This window comes from Medicago sativa, chromosome 6 (assembly GCF_051527215.1).
Source record: "Medicago sativa cultivar Bolivia chromosome 6, Bolivia_mono, whole genome shotgun sequence".
NCBI classification, from domain to species: Eukaryota; Viridiplantae; Streptophyta; class Magnoliopsida; order Fabales; family Fabaceae; genus Medicago; species Medicago sativa.
In genome coordinates this window covers 570,367-585,692 of record NC_140754.1, presented here as the reverse complement: position 1 = coordinate 585,692, position 15,326 = coordinate 570,367, and the positions used below count along the sequence as shown (strand labels likewise).

The 15,326-nt window shown below is 31.3% G+C and overlaps 1 long non-coding RNA gene and 2 pseudogenes across 2 annotated transcripts; 1 reads left to right on the top strand and 2 right to left on the bottom strand.

The window, feature by feature from the left end:
• Positions 1-3,464: 3,464 nt before the first annotated feature.
• On the top strand, positions 3,465-5,837 carry LOC146911836 (uncharacterized). The gene is made up of 3 exons (XR_015014669.1): positions 3,465-3,796; positions 3,957-4,043; positions 5,506-5,837. It is a non-coding gene; the product is annotated as an uncharacterized LOC146911836 (long non-coding RNA).
• Positions 5,838-7,211: 1,374 nt separating this feature from the next.
• On the bottom strand, positions 7,212-9,005 carry LOC146911835 (alkane hydroxylase MAH1 pseudogene; annotated as a pseudogene). Its single transcript, XR_015014668.1, has one exon. The product of XR_015014668.1 is annotated as an alkane hydroxylase MAH1 pseudogene (transcript).
• Positions 9,006-10,387: 1,382 nt separating this feature from the next.
• Positions 10,388-14,239, bottom strand: LOC146911834 (alkane hydroxylase MAH1-like; annotated as a pseudogene).
• Between the last annotated feature and the right edge of the window lie 1,087 nt (positions 14,240-15,326).

Below are 15,326 nucleotides of genomic sequence, written 5' to 3'. Positions count from 1 at the left end.
ATGAATTTAAGAATACATGAATAGCAAGAGGAATTTGATATGAGGAAACTTATCACACGATTAATGGAATAAATGAGCTTTCAGTCGAAGTAGAGGATGTAAGAAGAGAAGGACATGAAGGCTCAGTGTGAGCAGGATTTAATGTCTGAGTTGTTAGGTGAATTAATTTTAAATTGAGCAAATTAATTTGGAGCAGACAGAGATGATCCCTCAATGTAGTCGTTGAATGGATAATGCAAACCGGATAAATTATGTTTGATTAGTGCATCTTTCGAATCTTAAGTGCCATATTTATGAATTAGAAAGTGAAGATGTTATGTAGTGTGAGAAACAAGAAGAATGGATAATTGGTAGTGGAAAAATTTTGTATGGATCAAAGTGCGGTTCAGATGTATTCTTCTTGACAAGAAATTGCAGATAAATTAAGCTAAGAAGAGTTGTTCACTAAGGAAATTGTATTAGACCCCTGCATCTATCATGAGTTATTAAGTTGTCATGGACTAAGAAACACAAGCTTAGCAGTAAGTAGAAAGAGGTTTCAGTAGCGGTAAGAAATAAGATGCAATTTTTCGATTGGAACGGAAACTAAAGATTAAATAATTTGTCAAAATTCAGTGAACTAATGGACAAATGATGTCAAGCTCTATCAAGAGGACAAGAATGTGTTAACGCATGATTATAATAAGTTGAAGTGATAAGGGTTAATTAAGATTTTTGAAATTTGAGAATTTATTTTAAGGTTCCGTTAAATGAAAGGTTGTTGTTAGTGCGAAAGTGTTAAGAATGAAGTAAAGTATTAAGGAATCACACATTTTCTTTTGATGATTTTTCTCACGTAATTGATCTAAAAACTAAAAGAATGAATGGGTCGATTAGAATGGATTTTGAGAATTGAAGTTATCTCAAGAGAGCTCGTAAGTGTAATTATCAGCACGATACGAATGAAATAAATGAAAAATAAGTCTCGAACCGTTAAGTATGTTCAGTATATAACTGATGTGAATGTGGGAATCATTCAAGGAACACTTTGCGAGAACAAGTGTACAGTATATGTCTAAGGAAAGATTTAATACATGAAAATAGTTCGCTAGTAATATAAGTTAGTACTCGAAGTAGTAAGAAGTGTAAAGTTAGCTTCTCTGATCAAGACATGTAAGCTTTGAAGGATGACTAGGAGAATTGGATGAACATGTAGTAATGAGATTTGGAAATCTTACATTATGATTGAATTGGTATGCCTAAATCGATGTAAGATGACAAATCAGAGTGGCGCAGCGGAAAATTAATCAGTAAAGAAGTGATAGAATGTGCAATAGTTCTATACTTTGAAAAGAGATATTCATGGAAAATTTTAAGAGACAAGCTAATAATTTTCAAACCACATAATTCAGAGATATTAACAGTTCAATTAATGGAGTAGGACAGAAGTATTCCTACCTTGTTAAATCTAAGAAAATTGGAATCACCTCTAGTATGTAACTTAGTCAGTCGATTTGGTGATTTCAAAGAATAAATTAAAAGTATCAGTTTAGCTGGAAAAGAGTCATGTATGAGGTAACAAATATGGATGTTGTAGCAAGATGATTTTATTTTGGTTTGAAATACTCTCATGGAATATCAGGTATAGTAAAAGGTATTTAAGTGCAAGGATACTACTCAGAACAAGAAATGCGGATGCTTAAACACAATTCTGTTGTGAAGTTCGGGAGTTTTAAACTCCGTATTTTTGAAGGTAAAGAAAAGATTGATATCATACAAGTTAGAAAATTTTATGTGATATACAATATGGAATTATACCAATTCAGGTAACGAGTATGGAATTATCAGAAAGACTGAGATAATACGTTCCTTATAGTAACGGGCAGAATAATAATGTTCAAGGAAGAAAAGTATATTTTTGGAAGAGTAGGTTCATGAGAAAATTTATGATTACAGATCTTATTTATTTTGACAGTGTAATTTGATTAATTTAAGAATGTTGAAAGTTTAGTGCAGATGAAGTATAGTCGAATGACTACAAATATATGTCATATATTTAGTTATCAGTCGTGCTACCTCGTGTATTGTGTACTCGTCAGTTAGTGCACTATTACTCATATAAGAATTACATTTAATGTACTCGCCAGTTAGTACAATTTGTATTTAGATATGACTTATGGATTGTACTCGTCAGTTAGTACTTCCATCAGCTGTTTGAGGTAGTACCATGTTTGGATTCATTCCGCAGAAAACATAGCAGACATCAGCAATAACACCTCATATTTATGTGTTGCATAATGGAGGAAATTGAATCAGTTCTTACATTCATTGAGGTAAATTTAATGTCAGATAATGTTCCGAATAGAAACGATCTTATACGGAGAATGGTGTGGTTATTATTATGAGACCTCATTACATGGGGTATAGTTCAGAAATAAATTTTTATTGGAATTAGTCATATCATGAAGAACCCCCTCAAAGGTTGGATCTGTTTATGGAAAGATAAGAATCGACGAAGTCGATAAAAGTGTTACTCCAATAAGTGTATGAGATATTTCCAGAACTTAGTGAAGGTAAACAAGAAGTAGTAACCTAAGACAGATTTATAAGGAGTATGTGGAACTAGAAATTTACCCGAAGAATATTTTATGCATTGGTTAGCTTTGCTTTACACTACGTTCAAAATGTATAATGTATTCCACAACTTACACTTAAGGAGGTTATTATCAAACCTTTCGACCCAGGTGATTGGAAGACATATCAGTATGCATCGTTTTTTTTTATTTCAGAAATTGTTAAACTCCACAGTGTTGGACAGAAGTCGGAGACAAGGTATTTTGGGGCCAGAAATTATTCAAGAGACAACTTTAAAGGTTAAGTCCATCCAAGAAAAGATGAAAGCAGCGCAAAGTTGTCAGAAGAGTTATGCAGATAAGAAACGGAGACCTTTAGAGTTCAATGAGGGAGATCATGTAATTCTGAAAGTTACACCTAAGATGGGTTCGCAAGGAATATTCAGAATAAAGAAAACTTAGTCCAAGGTATATTGAACCCTTTCAAATACTCATGCGTATCGGTCCAATAACATATCAGTTAGCATTAATGTCAGAATTGCATGAAGTATTTCATGTTTCTCAGTTACAAAAAAAAAAAAATTCATTCTCGATCCTTTTCAGCCAGTGAAATTGGAAACCATAGATTTAGAATCTGAGATACGAGATCAGAATCCGTATCTATTTTCAGATAAACTCTAAATTTCGAGGACGAAATTTTCTAAGGGGGGTAGAATGTAATATCCCGCCTGTCAGTATCGGAATATTACCGGTCGATCGTGCCAGAGGATTATTATTACGTAAAGAACGTTTAACAAAAATATTTTATGTGAAGTCAGCTTAATACGGATAAAGTATCAGTGACGGATTTAACACGCTTAAGACAAGGGCATTTTGGTAATTGCTTGAAAGAAGGATATTTAGTAGTGTTGTCCCAAAATATCTCATTTCATTTCATCCTTTCTCTTTCTAAGTTTGGCAAAGAGTTTTGCCCTCCCTTTTCTCTTTTCCATCGGCCTTCTCTCCTCTTCCTTAATCTTCTTCAAAATTTCACCAAAGCCTCAAGAAATCATCACAATCATCAAGCTTAAGGGATCCTAGTAGTGTTATTGCAAGAGTTTAACAAGCAAAGTTCATCTTTCCCTCACTTTGGAAGCAAAACCGCCCCTTTCCCATATATTTCAAACTTTCATTTTTCTTCAAAACCATGGAAAAATTGTTAGCAAACATGTTGATGGAGATACCCATGATGTTTTTAGAGCAAGGTAAGTAACAAAAATGTGTTCCCTTCCCTTTCACCAAGTAGGCCGCCCTTTACCCTTCAAATTGGGGAAAATTGCTCTTTGTAAAATTGTTCCAATTTCATGCTTTTAGTGTGTTTAAAATGTTATGGGTATTGTGGTTTTAACATGTTTGATGTTATAGGAGCTTTTGGAAGGAGAAGGCAAGTAACTAGTGGCTTGGGGTTGGAAGTTTTGCCACAAAGTGTTCAAGAGGAACCTCCACAAGATTGTGAGTTCCTTTAGTTAGTAAACCTTTCCTTTTGGGTAGTTCAATTATGCTATTAGATTGATAAATTATGATTTTGAGCATTAGAATATAGTTAGTGCTATTATGTTTAGGCTAAATACCCCTTGCTAATATATTCTAGAATTTGCTTTTATGTTAATTGTCATGCTTATGTTAGTATAGAAGTTGGAGGAAAATTATTAGGCAAGGATTCAATACATTTTTGAAAATATGTGTATGATTTCGGCTAGATTCCGGAAATTAGAAATTTGTTAAATATTTGGTATTTTCCTATCTTTGGCTAATGGGAATGAAAAACTTTTAAATGAATACACGACTAATGGCGGTTACGGATTGAACTTTCATTTTTCCGGATATGTAGCCGAAAAGTGTTATAAGAACCTCCAACCAAATACTACCATATTGCAATGCGTATTAATATAAAAGAATGTTTAGAATAAATTATGCCTTTAGAAATTATAGATTATGATCTAGTATGTTAGGACATAACATAGAGACATTATGACTTAAGATATTTACCCTTGCTAGTGTACTCTAAAATGGTTTTATATTGATAATTATGCTTATGGTAATGTATGAGTTAGAGGAAAAAATTGTTATGACAAGTTTTGCACAAGTATGAATAAATATGCACATTTCGGCTATAATTTTGGAAAGTGAGAATTGTTGGTTTTATTACTTTGTTTCAAATCTTAGCTAATGTAATTTACACTTTTAAGGTAATATAATGGTTTGGTTTGGCTAAGAATATAAATTCTCATTATTACCGAACGTGTAGCCAAAATGTATTATTATGACCTCTAATTACGTATTACCATATAGCATTATTATTTATGTAAAAGAATGTTTAGAGTAAATTGGCCATGAATAAGAGTTATGGGTAAGTCACTAACCCGGGTAAAATACCATTTTTGAGAAGAGAATAGTTATTGACACATTTTCAGTTAGAGACGAGAGTTTAATTCTCACTAACAGACATGACATTAATTGATTTATTAAATTGTGGCTTTCTCTATCCCGCCAGTTGGATACGAAAGGTTCCCGCCAGTTGGAACGGGCACTATCCGTAAGGATGACCCCACAATAATCAGAGGAGTCCGGTATCCCCGTCAGTTGGGTTTCCCGCCAGTTGGAAAATATTTATATATACCGGTTATCAGAGGAATAAATTCCGGGGTTACTCCACCTGGGTTTATTCGTAAAATCAACTCAGATAATATTGTTTGTTCAACGCTAACTTTACTAACACATTTGTTAGACATTGAGATTAAATATTCAGTTATGTTAAGATATCAGAGTTACAGGTTAAAGATGTATAATCTCAGAGAGGTCGAATTTAGACAGAGGACAATCATAGGTATTCCCAAGGATTGTCTGCAGCCTAGGATAGGTGGAGCTCACTGAGACATTATGTCTCATCCCATTCCATTTATTATTTTTTCAGGTCCACAGTCATCCAAGAGGAAAGATTAAGTAAAGGCTACATATTGATTATGGCACTTCATTGATGATGTCTATATGTGGAAGTATGTCTCAGGACTTGTTGTGATGTATTTTAGTCCATATCAGTTTATGGGAATTATGTATCAGATTATGTATAATATTCTGTGCTCGTCAGTTAGTACAGATATCATCTAGATAATATGTGAAGATTATCAGATAATCAGACAGGAGTCCTAAAGACATATGCACATTATCAGTCATCACAGGTAAATTTCTATATTGAAATTTAATGTACCCGGTATTAAATTTTAACGCTTTCTAAAATTCTAGACACTTATGAAGGCGTTACAACCGACTTCAAATACATACATGACTTTGTTAGGAATGTCCTTTTTATATATTTAGTCCGTGCGGGAGTATATGTGAAGAAGGAGACACCTTTGAACTTCTTCTCCGACCCAGAAGATGGAAGATAATCACTTAGGTCGATAGGTGGGTAGGAAGGAAGCATGCATGTGTGGACTTGATTGGGGTTTCTCCACTTGTGGATTTGGGGACCGAGGTTTTTACTATGGGAGAAGTATACCTCAAAGCCAACTTAAGTGATGGTTTTATTGAGAGGTTTTGGTGCGAGTAGCTGACTCTAGGTGAGTTTTGGGGGTAGCCTTCGGTTGGATGATGTCTTATTTGGCGTTTTTGATAAACGGGATGTATAGGTTTTTTTTGCATGTTCTGCCTATATAAGGCGTCATTTGCTATATATGTTGTTTTAGTATTGCTGGTATCTGTTCATTTTATAAAATTATTTGGTTATTAATAAATTTTGCCGTTCAAAAAATTACTTTAAACTGTAGAAAGTCTTTTATTTTCATAATTTTCAAACTCATTAGTAGAGTTGGTCAAAATAAAAAAAAAAATCAATTAGTAGAGTTTTATAAGAGAAAAGTATGTGTAGTTGCTTAGACCATGAGTGGGGTGAATACATGTATTATTAGCTTTCAAAAAAGTGTCATTAAGATACCAATTTTATTAAAATTTTGATTATCAATATGACATAACTTTTTGTGCGTAAAACAACTACAAGAAAGAGACAGGAGGTAGTATTAACATCGCATCCAATTTTGACATAAATTTTTTGGGTAAAAAAAAGCAACAAAAAATAAATAGAGACAGAAGGTAATATTGATATTGCATAAAATTTGGACAACACAATTACACTAGCTTACGTATAGAGATAGACAACAAATTACGTATTCACTCACATTAGTCTATATGACATATGAATCCAACATTCATAATTTTAGAAAGAATAAATGTTTGATAGACAATTGTTATTGTGAAGAATCACAACTCCAAACCAAAGAGTTTATTTCTTATGTTATGAAAATTCCAAGAACTTATCAACTGCTAGTGAAAAGAAATTGGTATGGTAAGGGACCTTTTTTTTTTTTTTATGTATAATAAAAAATCATTATAACCAAATGCTGTTATTTTAATTTTTAACTCCTCGTGTGTTGGAAATCTTATTTCTAGAATTTTCATCCCAGGAAATGTAATTTCATAGCTTGAAATAAACGCACTATGAGATCACTACCAAAAAAACTCTATACACTACAAAAAAAAAACGCACTATGAGATGACTTGTACAAAACAAATATTGATATGTCAAAAAGAATGACATTAAAATCATGAAGATAGTCAAAGAAATAAAACATAAATGAATTTCTTGTTTCAAAGTTAAACTTACATAATCCATATAGTTATAAATGAAACCGGCAATCAAAATATTAATCTTACTACACTTTGTTTAAATAAATATATTTGAAATTTTAGATAGTACCATATGCTACTAGTATTATTTAGTTATTTGATAGAAGACACCATAGTTTTCATATATGTCCCGTTACATCAAATTAAATTCCCCTTTTGCTTATCTTAACTTTGAGACCATGTTTCATGAGAAGCACAATTGAAAGGCTAGGAGTGACTTGATGACCTTCCACAACATGGACACAGTAGTTCCATAAAACAGAAGCAGCCACCATCTTAACTTGAATAAAAGCCAATTCTCTTCCCAAACAAGTCCTAGGTCCAGCATTAAAACTAAAGAACTTGTAAGACGGCGCATAAACAATACCTCCTCTCTCAGAAATCCACCTTTCTGGTTTGAACTCCAAGCAATCTTCTCCCCAAATATTTGCATCCCTTCCCATTGAATACAAAGAAAAAAATACCATTTGATTCGGAAAAACATGATGACCACTTGGAAGTATATCGGCTTCAATCGCTTGCTTTCTCTCAAAAGGTATAGGCGGAAAAAGCCTTAACGCCTCACATATAGCACCGTGGAGATAAACAAGTTTTTTCACCTCATCAACACTTAAAATCCAAGGCTTCTCTTTGTGTCCAAAATTTTCTTTTATCTCTTCAAGAATCTTGGCTTCCACTAAAGGATGTGTAGCGACAAGATAAAATAACCATGTAAGCGCGGAAGTTATGGTATCTCTCCCCGCTACAAAGAGATTGAATGCAGCATCTCTTAGAAACTTGTCACCAATTGATTCACTTTCACTACCCTTGTTATTTTCTTCTCTAATTAACGCCGTTAGCAAATCAACATTATGAGCATCATCACTTTCAGCATTAATTTCATTTTTGTTACAGTTTTTCTTTAGCTCTACGCGCTTTGAAGTTATACACGAAAATAGGAATTGATCAAATACTTTGCATGCCTCGGTCATTTTTTTCTCTTCACCGATTTGAAGCCAACTTTGCAACTTCCAAACACAAGCCGGCACGGTGTGTCTGTAAAAGATGGATTCTTCAGCTTGGTTGAAAGCTTTCTCACACGCAACTTCAGGGAAATCAATAGAAAGACAATTAGGGTCATGTCCAAGAATTATTGAACAAATGTTATCAAATGTGAAGCGATTGAACACGTCTTGTAAATCAACCACCGTTGCTTTTTGTTGTTGAACATGATTCAATAAAGGAATCAATGATTTCTCAACTTTGTGGTGAATGATTTTCTCTTGAAAAGCTTCAAAGCTTCTTTGTTTGAAGAGATATTGGAGAAGATTCCTATTGTATTTCCATTGATGTGAATCTGTAGTGAAAATTCCTAAACCAAAAGGTTGGAACGTTTCACGAAACCTATCACCTTTCACAAAATTTTCAAACCTCTTGCTCATGATGTAGTGGACATTCAATGGATCATTTGTGATTACAGCATACATGTTGGTAAACCATGGTCCTATGAACTCCATTGTTCCACCTTTTGATGTCAACAATTTTGCTGAAAAATCATGGATGTGTGATATGTTCCAAAGGAATTGTGGTAACATACCAACAAAAGGCCAATTTGTGAAGGCTGGGGTTTTGAGGCATTTTGTTTGGTTAAGAGCAAATAGGAATAAGGTGATGATGAGTGTGACAGCCACAGCTAGAGGTATTGTTAGCATTATCATTTTCAGTGTCAAAATTCCAATGAAATTGATGGATATTGATATGCATTTCAATGTGTCATTTATATAATGGCAAATTATGAATGTAGTGACAAATTATGACATCAGGGTGTTTTAGTAGCATTCACACAAAAAAAAAGATGAATGCATAGTTGTCAAACAACATTTAATTGGTTTATTGTATTTTCCTTAAAAAAAAAATTGGTTTATTGTATTTACTATTTTAAATAAAATAACAATATTTTTCAAATGTGATTAACTTACTTTTATTACCACTTAATAAATATAATTGATATTAATTATATAGGAAATTTTCAATTTTCACTCATGATTCACGAATTTTAATATTTAAATATTATAATACTATAATATATTTACATATTACGTATTAATTAATATATTGGCCTTCATTAAAAGGGACAACAACTTCTAATTTTAGGCGGATCAAATAAAACAACTTATTATTTCTAACTTATTTTGAATAATAAGAAACGAAATATAGTAATTTACAAGATAAGATCGTAATTAATGAAATTATTACATATTAGGTAACCTCTTTTCGAATAAAAAAAAAAAGATGATATATTTCTGATTACAGAAGTTTGTTAAATTGAATAAAAATGAATATTTATTTATTTAATATGATAGATGAAAAATTAGTTTATAAAGGCATCTAATAATTCTCTCAAGAAATAGTATCTAATAATCATTTAGTCTCTTAACTTATATGTTATATATTCATGTTATGGGACAAATGGAGTAGGTATATATTGTTAAACTATATTGGATGCATAAGTTCATATTATTTTCAAGGTTATTTATGTATGTATATGTGAGAATATATATATATATATATATATATATATATATATATATATATATATATATATATATATATATCTCAGTGTGTGCGCGCGTGCGCGTGTGCGTGTGTCTGGGGATGGGGTGTGGGGGGGTTAAATATTCTAGTGGTAAGAAATTCAATCTTTAAGGTGAATAAGTGATAGATTTGAGGCTCGAATTCCAACCCTCTCATATTATAATTAGGGGTGGAAAAAAATCAAACCGTCCGACACGAGCCTACGACCTTGTCTATTTAAAACCTAATTTGACTCAACCCGTTTAATAAAAAGACTAGACTCAAGGTTTTCATAAAGTCTATTTGATTAAATAGGACAAAATTATAAACTTGAATAGTCCTTATAGTTATAAATGAAACCGGCAATAAAAATATTAATCTTACTTCACTTACTTAAATTATTACATTTAAAATTTTAAATAAATATATTTCACCATACTACTTCTCACATGATAGTACCATAGTACTAATTTAATTAATATTTTATAGAAGACACCTTGGTTTTCACATATGTCCCATTACATCTAAAATATTGGAAAAAGTTAGTAAATTCCATCATATTAAATTCCCCTTTTGCTTATCTTAACTTTGAGACCATGTTCCATGAGAAGCATAATTGAAAGGTTGGGAATGACACGATGGTCTTCCACAACACGGACACAATAGTTCCACAAAACAGAAGCAGCCACCATCTTAACTTGAATGAAAGCCAACTCTCTCCCCAAACAAGTCCTAGGTCCAGCACTAAAACTAAAGAACTTGTAAGACGACACATAAACAATGCCTCCTCTCTCGGAAATCCACCTCTCTGGCTTGAACTCCAAGCAATCTTTTCCCCAAATATCGACATCCCTTCCCATTGCATACAAAGAAAACAATATCGTATTATTAGGATAAACATGATGACCACTTGGAAGTATATCGGGTGTAACTGCTTCCTTTCTCTCAAAAGGTATAGGCGGAAAAAGCCTTAACGCTAGAGGTGTCAATAGAGCCCCAAATTTCAAAGCTCACTTAAAAAAGCCCCCACCAAGCCCACTAAATTAAAGCCCCCTAATTGAAAAGAATTATTTGGGGCTAAGCCCACTATAAAATCTTTTTATTTATGGGCCTAATAAAGCTCCATATTATAATTTTTTTCTTAACAGTTTATTTATGCAAAATAGCTTATTCGAAATAGTTTATTTATGCAAAACAACTTATTAGAATGACTTTTTAAAAACCGCTTATTCAAAACAACTTATTTATGCAAAACAGCTTATTCCGATCTCATTTTAAAAAACAACTTATTCAAAACAGCTTATTTATGCAAAACAACTTATTCGAAACAACTTATTTATACAAAACAGCTTATTTGTGCAAAAGAGCTTATTCAAAACAACTTATTTATACAAACAGCTTATTCCGATTTCATTTTAAAAAACAACTTATTCAAAACAGCTTATTTAGGCAAAACAGCTTATTCGAAACAACTTATTTATACAAAACAACTTATTTGTGCAAAACAGCTTATTCAAAACAACTTATTGATACAAAACAGCTTATTCCGATTTCATTTTAAAAAACAACTTATTCAAAACAACTTATTTATGCAAAACATATTTATGCAAAACAACTTATTCAAAACAGTTTATTTATGCAAAACAGCTTATTCCAAACAACTTATTTATACAAATTAGCTTATTTGTGCAAAACAGCTTATTAGGATCACTTTTCTTAAAACTGCTTATTCGAAACAACCTATCTATGCAAAACAGCTTATTCAAAACGGCTTATTTATGCAAAACAGCTTATTACGATCTTATTTTAAAAAACAACTTATTCAAAACACGATATTTTTTTTAAAAAACAGCTTATTTATGCAAAAACAGCTTATTCAAAACAGCTTATTTGTGCAAAACATCTTATTTATGCAAAACAACTTATTCAAAACAGCTTATTTATGCAAAACAGCTTATTACGAATAAGTTGTTTTTTCATAAATAAGCTATTTTGCACAAATAAGCTGTTTTGAATAAGTTTTTTTGTATAAATAAGTTGTTTCGAATAAGCTGTTTTGCACAAATAAGCTGTTTTGTATAAACAAGTTGTTTCGAATAAGCTGTTTTGCAAAAATATGTTGTTTTGAATAAGTTGTTTTGCATAAATATGTTGTTTTGCATAAATAAGCTGTTTTGAATAAGCTGTTTTGCACAAATAAGCTGTTTTGTATAAATAAATTGTTTTGAATAAGCTGTTTTGCACAAATAAGCTATTTTGTATAAATAAGTTGTTTCGACTAAGCTGTTTTGCATAAATAAGCTGTTTTGAATAAGTTGTTTTGCATAAATATGTTGTTTTGCATAAATAAGCTGTTTTGAATAAACTGTTTTGCGCAAATAAGTTGTTTTGTATAAATAAGTTGTTTTGAATAAGCTATTTTGCACAAATAAGCTATTTTGTATAAATAAATTGTTTCGAATAAGCTGTTTTTGCATAAATAAGCTGTTTTGAATAAGCTGTTTTGCACAAATAAGCTGTTTTGTATAAATAAGTTGTTTTGAATAAGCTGTTTTGCACAAATAAGTTATTTTGTATAAATAAGTTGTTTCGAATAAGCTGTTTTGCATAAATAAGCTGTTTTGAATAAGTTGTTTTGCATAAATATGTTGTTTTGCATAAATAAGCTGTTTTGAATAAGTTGTTTTGCACAAATAAGCTGTTTTGTATAAATAAGTTGTTTTGAATAAGCTGTTTTGAACAAATAAGCTATTTTGTATAAATAAGTTGTTTCGAATAAGCTGTTTTGCATAAATAAGCCGTTTTGAATAAGTTGTTTTGCATAAATATGTTGTTTTGCATAAATAAGTTGTTTTGAATAAGTTGTTTTTTAAAATGAAATCGGAATAAGCTGTTTTGTATAAATAAGTTGTTTTGAATAAGTTGTTTTGCACAAATAAGCTGTTTTGTATAAATAAGTTGTTTCGAATAAGCTGTTTTGCATAAATAAGCTGTTTTGAATAAGTTGTTTTTTAAAATGAAATCGTAATAAGGTATTTTGTATAAATAATTTGTTTTGAATTAAAAAAAACTTTAAAAATAGTTTTTTTTAAAAAAAAAAAAACTTTAAAAGAAAATGTTTCTAGAAATTTTGGGGTTTGGGGGCTTTTGATTTGTGGGCTTGCATGAATGTGGACCTTTTAATCTTATGGATTTTTAAGCCCCATTACTATGTAAGCTGGGGCCAAAACTTCAAGGCCCCATGATATTGACACCTCTACTTAACGCCTCACATATAGCTCCGTGAAGATAAACAAACTTTTTCACCTCATCAACACTTAAAACCCAAGGCTTCTCTTTGTGTCCAAAATTTTCTTTTATCTCTTCAAGAATTTTGGCTTCCACTAAAGGGTGTGTAGCAACAAGATAAAATAACCATGTAAGGGCAGAAGTTAAGGTATATTTCCCCGCTACAACGAGATTATAAATACATCATCTCTTAGAAACTTGTCGCCAATTGAGCCACTTTCACTATCCTTATTTTTTTTCTTCTCTAATCAATGCCGTAAGTAAATCAACATGATGAGCATCATCACTTTCAACAATGATTTCATTTTTGTTACAATTTTGCTTTAGCTCTTTGCGCTTTGAAGCAATACACGAAAATAGGAATTTATCAAATACTTTGCATGCCTCGGTCATTTTTTTTCTCTTCACCGATTTGAAGCCATTTTTGCATCTTCCAAACACAAACCGGCACGATGTGTCTGTAGAAGATGCATTCTTCAGCTTGGTTAAAAGCCTTCTCGCACGCAACTTCAGGGAAATCAATGGAAAGACAATTCGGATCATGTCCAAGAATTATCAAACAAATGTTATCAAATGTGAAGCGATTGAACACATCTTGTAAATCAACAATTGATCCTTTTTGCTGTTGAACATGATTCAATAATGAAATAATGATTTCTCAACTTTTTGGTGAATGATTTTTTCTTGAAAAGCTTCAAAGCTTCTTTGTTTGAAGAGAAATTGGAGAAGGTTCCTATTGTATTTCCATTTATGTGAATCTGTAGTGAAAATTCCTTCACCAAAAGGTTGGAACACTTCACGAAACAAATCACCTTTGACAAAGTTGTGAAAGCTCTTGCTCATGATGTAGTGGACATTCATTCAATGGATCATGTGGTGACTTCAACATTCATGTTGGTAAACCAAGGTCCTAGGAACTCAATTGTGCAACCATTTGATTTCAACAATTTAGCTGAAAAATCATGGATGTGTGATATGTTCCAAATGAATTGTGGTAACATACCAACAAAAGGCCAATTTGTGAAGGCTGGGGTTTTGAGGCATTTTGTTTGGTTAAAAGCAAAAAGGAATAAGGTGAGGATGAGTGTGACAGCCACAGCTAGAGGTATTGTTAGCATGATCATTTTCAATGACAAAATTTCTATGTCAAAGAAATTGATGAATATTAATGCTATGCATTTCATTGTGTTTGTATATAATGACATTCAAATGATGATATCACTTACCAACCTGTGCATAGTTAAACAACATTTAATTGGTTCATTTAAGAAAAGTGTTACCACGTTCGTCCCTAATTATAAGGTCCTTTTGAAAAAATAACGGGAATTAAGAAAATTGAAAGTTATAATAAATTTGTTTCTAGTTACTATTGTTTTTAGAATTTTATTCTTTAAGAGAGAGGGTTAATGTATGTTTTCAACATAGTATTTAATGTTGATTGAAGAAAAAGATATAAAATAAATAGGAGTATGTTTATAAATAATTAATTAAGGGTTAATTATGTTTTTGGTCCCTACAAAATTGCAACCTTGTAAGTTTAGTCCTTACTTAATTTTAATAGCATTTTTAATCCCTACAAAAAAAAATTTACTTATAATTTTAGTCCCTGCTAAAATAAATTTTGTTTAATTATCCTTAAACTCTTAAATTTTTTAACGATTCTTTTTATACAAGTTTAGAACACTATGAACGGTTCATTTACTAAAATCTATAATTTTTTAACATGAAATAAATTAAATATGAATTTTTTAAAACGACAAAAGTTTAAGATATAAGTAACAAAAATATGGACGTAGAAATCAAATTTTTGCGATATTTTTTTCGGAGGACCTTTTAATAACGTTCTTAACACGCCTGTAAAAAAATTGTTGAAAAACTTAAGAGTTTAAGCATAAATTAAACAAATTTGGATTGAGTAAGGACTAATATTGAGTGCAGAAATTTTTTGTAGGGATTAAAAATGCTATTAAAATTAAGTAAGGACTAAACTTACAAGGTCGCCATTTTGTAGGGATCAAAAACATAATTAACCCATTAATTAATGTAGTTGATAATACCAAAGGAGTCTTATAAAAAGAGACATTTTTTTTCTTAAAAAGGTCTTATATTTAGGGAGGGGTAGTATTGTTTTCAAAAAGGGATTAACTTAATTTTGTTTCAACTTTAATAATTGATATTTATTGTATATGAAAAATCAAATTTTGATATTTG